Here is an 8,174-nt window from a genome sequence, read left to right as displayed (position 1 = left end):
ACGATTAAGTGCCATTAGCCTGGTCAGTGTTCTATCAAAAAGCCATTACCATTAATTTCTCAGCTCTACTCATGTAAAAGAAAACACTGAAAGTGTAGGAGGGGGTGTCCACAAGATGAGATGTTACAGAGGAGTCTATACACCCCTACCAATCCACCTGGGAGTGAGTGAACTACTGTTTCCCTGGGAAATGAGATGTACAGAACCTGCCATCAGAGTGGCCTGAAGCTCTAGCCTTTATCAATATTCTTTTACAAATTATGATATAGGAAAGACACAACAAATTTATGCATATTGTTTTAATAAAGGACATAGGAAGATAAAGATGACCAGCATTTTTCAGTATTTCTGCAGCAAGACACATGGTTTTAAGAATGCTATGTACAGTCACTGTGAGCAGACTGATGGCAAAAGGGATTTACAGCAAATTGGCGACTTGAGCTTAACTGTTGCAGTCCCCCAGTGCCTTCCCTTTTCTGGCTCTCCAATACATTTCATCCATTATCAAGACCCAATTCCAGGTTTCCTGCTGTGTTCCTTTGCTGATTTAGACAGTGGGCTGAAAGCAATTATTCTTTGAATGCATCTTATTTTATTATTCTTTTCTTTTAACAATCCCCTACCAAAAACCTATATCCTGATAGATTGAATTCACTGTGTGTTTTAACTCATTCTTTTGATGGATGTTAACTAGGCTGCTCCAAAGAACACATTTAATGGTCTTGAACACTGTGCAGGATACAGCCTTAGCCTTTTGGGGAAAGTAAACAAATCAAGGGCTGCATGCTGGTAAGAGCCACCCATTTTTTACTATATTACATAATACCCACATGCAAAGGCTACAATATAATATGGAATATTACAGGTATGGTTAAAGAAATGCAAATGTAGCATACATTGTCAACTCTTTCCTCCTGACTGGACAGAGTGCATGAATTTTATGAAACATTGAACTTGCAATAGGGTCTGATAATCTTGTTAGATGTCCTCTGTGTCTCTGCATGTCTTTTGGCCCAACTGAGTCTCTCAGCTACTCTGACAGCAGATACTTTAGAATAGATAGATGAAATGTTCACTTCCTGTGGTTTTGGACTTTATTAAAAAGGAGAGAGCAGAATCATCCCTGTAAAATATTTGCTCTAATGACCTAACAGTCTGCCTTAAAAGGGTGTACATTCATGTTCATGTAAATGTACACACATGTAGATATGTGTGATGAAGAGTTGAAAGGGACAGACTATGAGTGATTATTACATTCCTGTCAGTTGCAGCCTGGTTAAATCTTAGGTTGTATATTGCAGTAATGTATACACAGTATTCTTAAAACATACCTGCCAGGACTGTGCTTAAACATCCATTAACATAAATGCCTATGCTCTGTGCAATTTGGCACGAACATGAGGAAGCACATTATTTTCTCTGGAAAAGTGAACCCTGAGATCAGGCTATCTGGGTGCCACAGGAGATTATGGCACTGGCTGATGCCATCTAATGCAAAATACACAAATCATACTGGGCCAGTGAAGGGAAGAGGCACATATTGCATTAGAAATAAAGAGCTATCTAGATCACAAACTTCAAGATTTTGGAGGCAGAGGGATTCTTTTGGAATGTGATTCTGTTCTCTTTGCTCTCAGTGTTCTAAGGTGGTCCATGGTAATTCCTGCACTAGGCAGTCAAGTCTCTTGAACAGTGGGCTTTCCACAATATCTATGTGCTTTTGGATGGCACTTTATTTCCTTTATCTTTAATTGCTGGAAAATAATTTCCATTCTCTCTTTCCAAGGACATTGTTGGAACAAATAGAAGAAGATTAACAAAATGCTCTAGGCTCTGGAAGAAAATACTCTGCACTGAGAGTGTGGAAGAAAAGAAGAGAGCACATTTGTTTGCTCAGAAATACTGTAATGGTAAAACTTTTCCTTCCAGTCCTGCAAATAAAAATATGTAAGAGCACTAGGGAGTTACATAGCACCTTTCAACTGTGGGATATTAACAAGTAGCTCCATTTTCCAACTGTGGAAGAAGAGTACCAAAGATTGGGGAATGAGATCCCACAGAAGTTACTGGGCAGGGTTCCAAGGAAAAGAAGCAAACGAGTGAGGTCAGGGTGTGAGGATTATAAAACAAACCTGTCTTCTTGATCAATAACTAACCACTTAGGTGCCTATATACAGTAATTAATATGCAAAGAATCTAAGTATAGGGATATAATCAATGTCTATAAACTAATGGGATCAAGATACTAAAACAAGAATAGGGTTTCTTCTTTCTCCAAGCACCCAGAGAAACCCCTGGTTTATTTGGCCTTTTGGAGACAGCATACATCTTAAGACACTGAACAATCAGCTTGCATTAACCTGAGCTTTATCCTTCCACTACTTCCCTGTCGTTTACTAACATTGTCCTTTGTGACACGATCTCTGATGCTAGCTGATACACGCTACAGAGGAGAAGTTCCTGACGCCTTCCTGACTTCGCATCATAGCCAGCAGCTTTTGGCCCTTAGCAGAGGTGACAGGTGGGGTCAGGGAAGGTTGCTTTGATGCTGACTTGCTGGGAAGTGCTGTTTGCACCCTTTTAGAGAAAGGTACTAGAAGGTAAGGCCTGCGGATCATAGAGCCATGTGGATGGCCAAATATGCTTCTAAGGGAAACCTAGACAAGAGAGGTGCTTCCGAAGAAGCATGGAAAGGGAAAGCTCTTCCCGTGTAAGAGTATACATTTTCACAATGAATCCAGCATGCACAGTCTTCTAGGTTGCTCCTTAATCTGTGAATCTTAGAAGCAGTCCCTAGGCCCTCGCCCTAATAGACTTATTCATGTCTTGTATTCTCTCAAATGAAATGCAGAGGACAATCTATTTATCTGATGCTAAAAGTCTCACCTTGGTTAAAATGACCTAGGGGGTCCAAATGGACCCATCTGGTTGTTGCTCTAAATAACTGGATTGTTTTCCTTCTCAGTTGCACTGGCACCCCAACACAGATTTGTTTGTGCCAGGCAACTCTTTTTCACTCAGAGACATTTTAGAGAGAATAATTTAGTAAACCCAACTATCTCTTAAGGAGTTCAATTCCTTGATAACTGTGAGATGCCTGTAACTCCCACTGATCTCTGTTAAGAGTTGGGGCTTTTATTGTCAGCAGCTGTGCATTAGAGTGCTGGCTGAAAAATGAAAAACATCAATACTCTTAGGTACTATTATTATAAAGAAGCAGCATTAGTGTCCATCTCATTGATCCAGGCACTAGGACTGAAAGGAAGGCTGGTTATAAATAAGTGGGGAAATGGATGTAAACTCTCTTAATGGCTGAGCTGCCACCGAAGCTTAAAAACAGAGGACTGCAGCATCACTGTTCAGTTAACTCTGTACATTAACTCCTGTTGTGAAAACATAGACCTTTAGCTAATCCTCAGGCTAGTGTCATATCTGAAACGTTACCTTCTTCAACAGAATTATAATTAGACCTGAAAATCACCCTTAAATCCTTTTTATAAAACGGATGGTCCATAACTTAGGCTTATAGTATTTCTACCATTATAAAAGTAATTTACAAAGGCTAAAATAAAGCTATATAGCAGAGAAATGACTAAAATAGATTTTAACCATAGCTCGGCATCACAAGTTTTTAAGAAAGTAATTCTCTTTTTTTGTTTGCCTTTTTCAAGACAGAGTTTCCTTATGTAACCCAATGTGGCCTGGAACTCACTATGTAGAAAAACCAGGCTGGTCTTGACCTTGCAGGAGTCCTCCTCTGCTTCCCAAGTGCTGGGATGACAGGCATGCACCATCATGCTTGGCCTTCAAATGCTAATTGCTATGCTGACTAAAATGGGAGTCTGATCTGTTCTTCCCGATTAGCTGTGGTGCTTTCAGAAACTTCTGGGACAGGACAGGTTTTACATTGTTCAATTCTCAACAGGACCTTGGTCACAGTCTCTTTAATCTCCTTAAATTTCAGCTACATGATATAGGGTTTCTTCAGAGTTCATCAAATATTTAAATTGCTATTTAGGTGAAAAGCATGATTAAATAAAATCCTCAGTTTTTAAACCTTGATTTTTGGCAGAATTCTGTAGCACATACACGTTTATATATGCCCATGAACATAAGCCACAAACACATGCTGACTCCCCTCAATACCATAAAGACCCTGCAGAGAGACATGATTAATAGTCTTTCATGGGGAAATTAGACTCCATGGTAATCTTCTGAAGTCCTTTTTACCCAACTAGATGAATATAAAGATATATATTTTATACTTAGGCTTTCATGGATTGAAGGAGGGTAAGAAAGAAAAACTGGCTTGAAGCAATTGTTTCCAAAATGAGTTCAGTCAGCAAAGTCAATTTGCGAAGTCCTGAAACATCTGCACAGCACGTATTTCATGGAACACCCAAACTGTGAAGCTTTCTATCCAGCTTGGTGATTTATTTTGAGGATTAGAGTGGTTCTCAACATTGAAGTCTGTAAGCCTCATGGGATACGGTGGTTCCTGGGGATAAAAAACAGAAATTTACAGGTGAGTTGAACAACTATGCATGATTGCCTAGTGGCACCCAGTCCATAATCATTTGTAACCATTAAAATCATTTTATGAAAATATGTTTTAGCCGGGCGGTGGTGGCGCACGCCTTTAATCCCAGCACTCGGGAGGCAGAGCCAGGCGGATCGCTGTGAGTTCGAGGCCAGCCTGGGCTACCAAGTGAGCTCCAGGAAAGGCGCAAAACTACGCAGAGAAACCCTGTCTCGAAAAACCAAAAAAAAAAAAAAGAAAAAGAAAATATGTTTTAAAAAGACAAAGATGGCCCAGAGGGTCAAGGCACTTGCTACCAAGCCTGATGACCTGAGTTCAATCCCCTGAGCCCACATGGTGGAAGGAGAAAAATGATTCCTGCAAGCTGTTCTCTGACACCCCTTTGCTATGGCATGCCGGGGCCCCACCCCCAATCAAACAAACAAATAGTAATTAAACATTTAAAAGAACGAAAAATATTCATAATAGTAATTTTGCTTCTGGATTCTGTCCCATGAAAATGATTCCAACTGACTTCTTTTCAAGGACAGCATTCATAGCCTTATTCCTAGTAATGAAAAGATGGATAAAACCTTAAAGTTAGATTTAGTCTATACCACCATACATACACAAACACACAAACAACTTCATTCATACAGTATTTTATACAATCCTGTCAATTGTTCTTTAAAATAACAATTTTAATCATTGTATAATATTCTTAAAATTTTTAGTAATATTTTATTAGAATGTTGGAATGGTTTGTTTCATCAGTCTCCTATTAGTAGATACTTAGTTTTATTTTAAAAATTCTGACATTATAATAAATTGATAAATAATTATATATATATATATATATTAAGGCTTTTATATATGACATCAACTTGCCTTCACACAAATGAGTGATATGTGAATTTAAGCATGTCAACAATAAATATGAATACATGCTTCAGTGTGTCTTTGATAACACTAGGTAGTATAATTCATAAAATCTGGCAGATTTAGTAGACAAAAACTGGTAGTTACATTTTGTTAATTTATACTTCTTTACAGTGAAATTGAATAATTTTCTAATTTATTTATTAATTTTATTGATTGTATTGTTATATCTTTTGTCCATTTTCTAACTTGTGTGTTTTTCTTTCCTTAATGATTTGCAAGAAATTATTAAATTAAGGATGTTAATTTCTGTATGCTGCATATTTTGCAAACGGTTTTCCCACATTTGTCCTTTCAATTTGAAGGAAATATGTATAATCAGTGAGTCTTTGTGTAAAGATTATGGAAATAATTTCTTTTTTTATATACAAAACTGAAACAGAGTAAAAAGTTAGTGTTAATGTTAATTCTGTTTTTGAGATTTTCTGTTTATTTTATGTGTGTGGGGTTCTGCCTGCAGGTATATCTGTGCACCATGCATACACAGTGCAAATAGAGGCCAAATCCCCTGGAACTGGAGTAAGAGTTGGTTGTGAGCCACCATGTGGGTGCTGGGAACTGAGTCTGGAGCCTCTGGAAAAGTAGCCAGTGCTCTTAACCACTGAGCCACCTACCTATTCAGCCCCATTGTTTGTTAATTCTAAGCTACAAACATGGATATTCATTTCATCCTTTAATTAAGACGTTCTTCAAAACAAAATAAAGGAAAATATATACAAAACTATAGTTTTGGACACGTATAATATTTTCAATTATTTTGTGGATAGATATTTAAGTTGATTTCAGATTGGAGATTTTACAAATATAATTGTAGTCATTATTATATATACTTAAAAAGTCATCATAGCCCTACTGTCCTGGAACTCAATATGTATACCCGATGTCTGCCTCTGTCTCCTGGGTGCTTGAATTAATGGCATGCACCACCACACCCAGCTTCTTGACAAATTTTAAAATATTTCTCCTACTGTTCCTGCAAACGTTCTTCTATTATTATCAGAACATGTCTTTGTTCTCATAAAACCAACTGCCCAATTTATTTGGATGGTGTTCCCTGGAAAAGGTATTGCTTAGAGGCAATTTTGCTTCCCTAAGGAAGTAGAAGCAATGCATTCTATGGTTTAATATTCCTTCAAGATGTTCATGAAAGGTTAGGGGGAATCACATGGTCATGTAAATTTGGGAACTATCTTACCACACTTTGGGGAATTCACAATATGCCTTAGCATATTAAAAATCTTAACATGTTAGCCGGGCGGTGGTGGCGCACGCCTTTAATCCCAGCACTCGGGAGGCAGAGGTAGGCGGATCTCTGTGAGTTCGAGGCCAGCCTGGGCTACCAAGTGAGTTCCAGGAAAAGGCGCAAAGCTACACAGAGAAACCCTGTCTTGAAAAACCAAAAAAAAAAAAAAAAAAAAAAAATCTTAACATGCACTGCCATGAGGGCAAGGCCCTATGCCTTGAGTAGGAAGGAGATGACAAGAAAGGATATGATGGTCAAACAAATCCACAGGGTGACTACAACTGCTGCTTCACTTAGTGAATCACAAAACTCCTAGCACATTGAAAGCCCCACAAATTTCTATACTAAGTATGCTTATATCCCTATATTCCTAAGTGTACCCTTCAGTAACACTTTTTCATTAAACAATTAATATACCAAAATACTAGCATTTCAGACTACCTTTAGACACATGCTAAAATAATGAAGAAGCATCCTAGATAACTGAAATGTAGATATTGCTAGATACTACAAGTTGCCTTACCAAAATACCAAACATTTCATCAAGGGTTTGAATAAGAAAACAGACTTAACTGTTCTCTCTTTTAACCTTTAGTTATAATTGAAGCTGCATGGCCAAGGGTCCACCAGGCCTTTAAATGCAGCGTTACAAGCGAAGCCATGCAGTCCTGGGTTGCAATTTTAGGTAAGCCACTTGATGGCTGTGTAACCTCAGTTAAGTGGTTCTCTCCTAAGAAAATGTAAATTGTGACAGTCACCTTGTAGAGTTGATGGAAGTACTTAGCAAACTAGCTGGCCCATATAAGGTCTGTATAGTACCTTTCCTTGTATCAGTACATAGCAGAAGTTGTGTAGGGAAAGGATTGAAGACAGGAGAACTCATAAACCGATTAAGAGGCTTTTGTAACTGCTAGCATTTTCATGGGAAAAAAAGTGACGTCCTACCAGTTCAGAGCTTTGAGTACCATGATTTTCTATAACTAAGTCTCCTTTTAATATGGAATTACACTGGTGTGGTGGTAATCTAATTGTACTGAAATGTGATTTTGATTGTATGTTAATAAATAAAGTTGCCCGGGGGTCAGAGCTATTAGAGCCATAGACAGAGTGTGGCAGTGGTGGCACACACCTTTAATCCCATAGATCTCTGTGTGTTCAGGGATACAGCCAGCATTGGAGACATATACCTTTAAGACCTAGGGGGCTGTACATTCAGACAGTGACGAGGCAGTCACGTGTTTGGGTTTACAACCAATGAGAAGGCAGAACAAAATACTATAAATAGACGAACAGACAGGAAATAGGTCTTTTGGGAAGCTGGGACACCGCAGGCGGAAGGGTGAGATTTTAGCTCTGAGCTCTGACCTCTCGGCTTTCTCTTTTACATTGTTTCTGTGTTTCTTATTTAATAAGACGGTTGGATACATCAACACACTCGTCCTATTTACTTGTAAGTGTCACAAAGAGAAGGCT

At 38.4% G+C, this 8,174-nt stretch overlaps 1 protein-coding gene across 1 annotated transcript in view; it reads right to left on the bottom strand.

Annotated features, from left to right (window-relative positions):
• Positions 1 to 284: 284 nt before the first annotated feature.
• The window catches only part of Zdhhc15 (zDHHC palmitoyltransferase 15), a 95,831-nt gene continuing 87,941 nt past the window's right edge, over positions 285 to 8,174 (bottom strand). Inside the window, exon 12 of the mRNA XM_006991564.2 lies at positions 285 to 4,498. The gene's annotated coding sequence lies outside the window, so the exon portion shown is untranslated. The remainder of the gene's footprint in view (positions 4,499 to 8,174) is intronic.

Source organism: Peromyscus maniculatus, chromosome X, assembly GCF_049852395.1.
Source record: "Peromyscus maniculatus bairdii isolate BWxNUB_F1_BW_parent chromosome X, HU_Pman_BW_mat_3.1, whole genome shotgun sequence".
Classification (NCBI taxonomy): Eukaryota; Metazoa; Chordata; class Mammalia; order Rodentia; family Cricetidae; genus Peromyscus; species Peromyscus maniculatus.
Note: the sequence above shows the minus strand (reverse complement) of the source record. Positions and strands in the feature narration are given on the sequence as shown.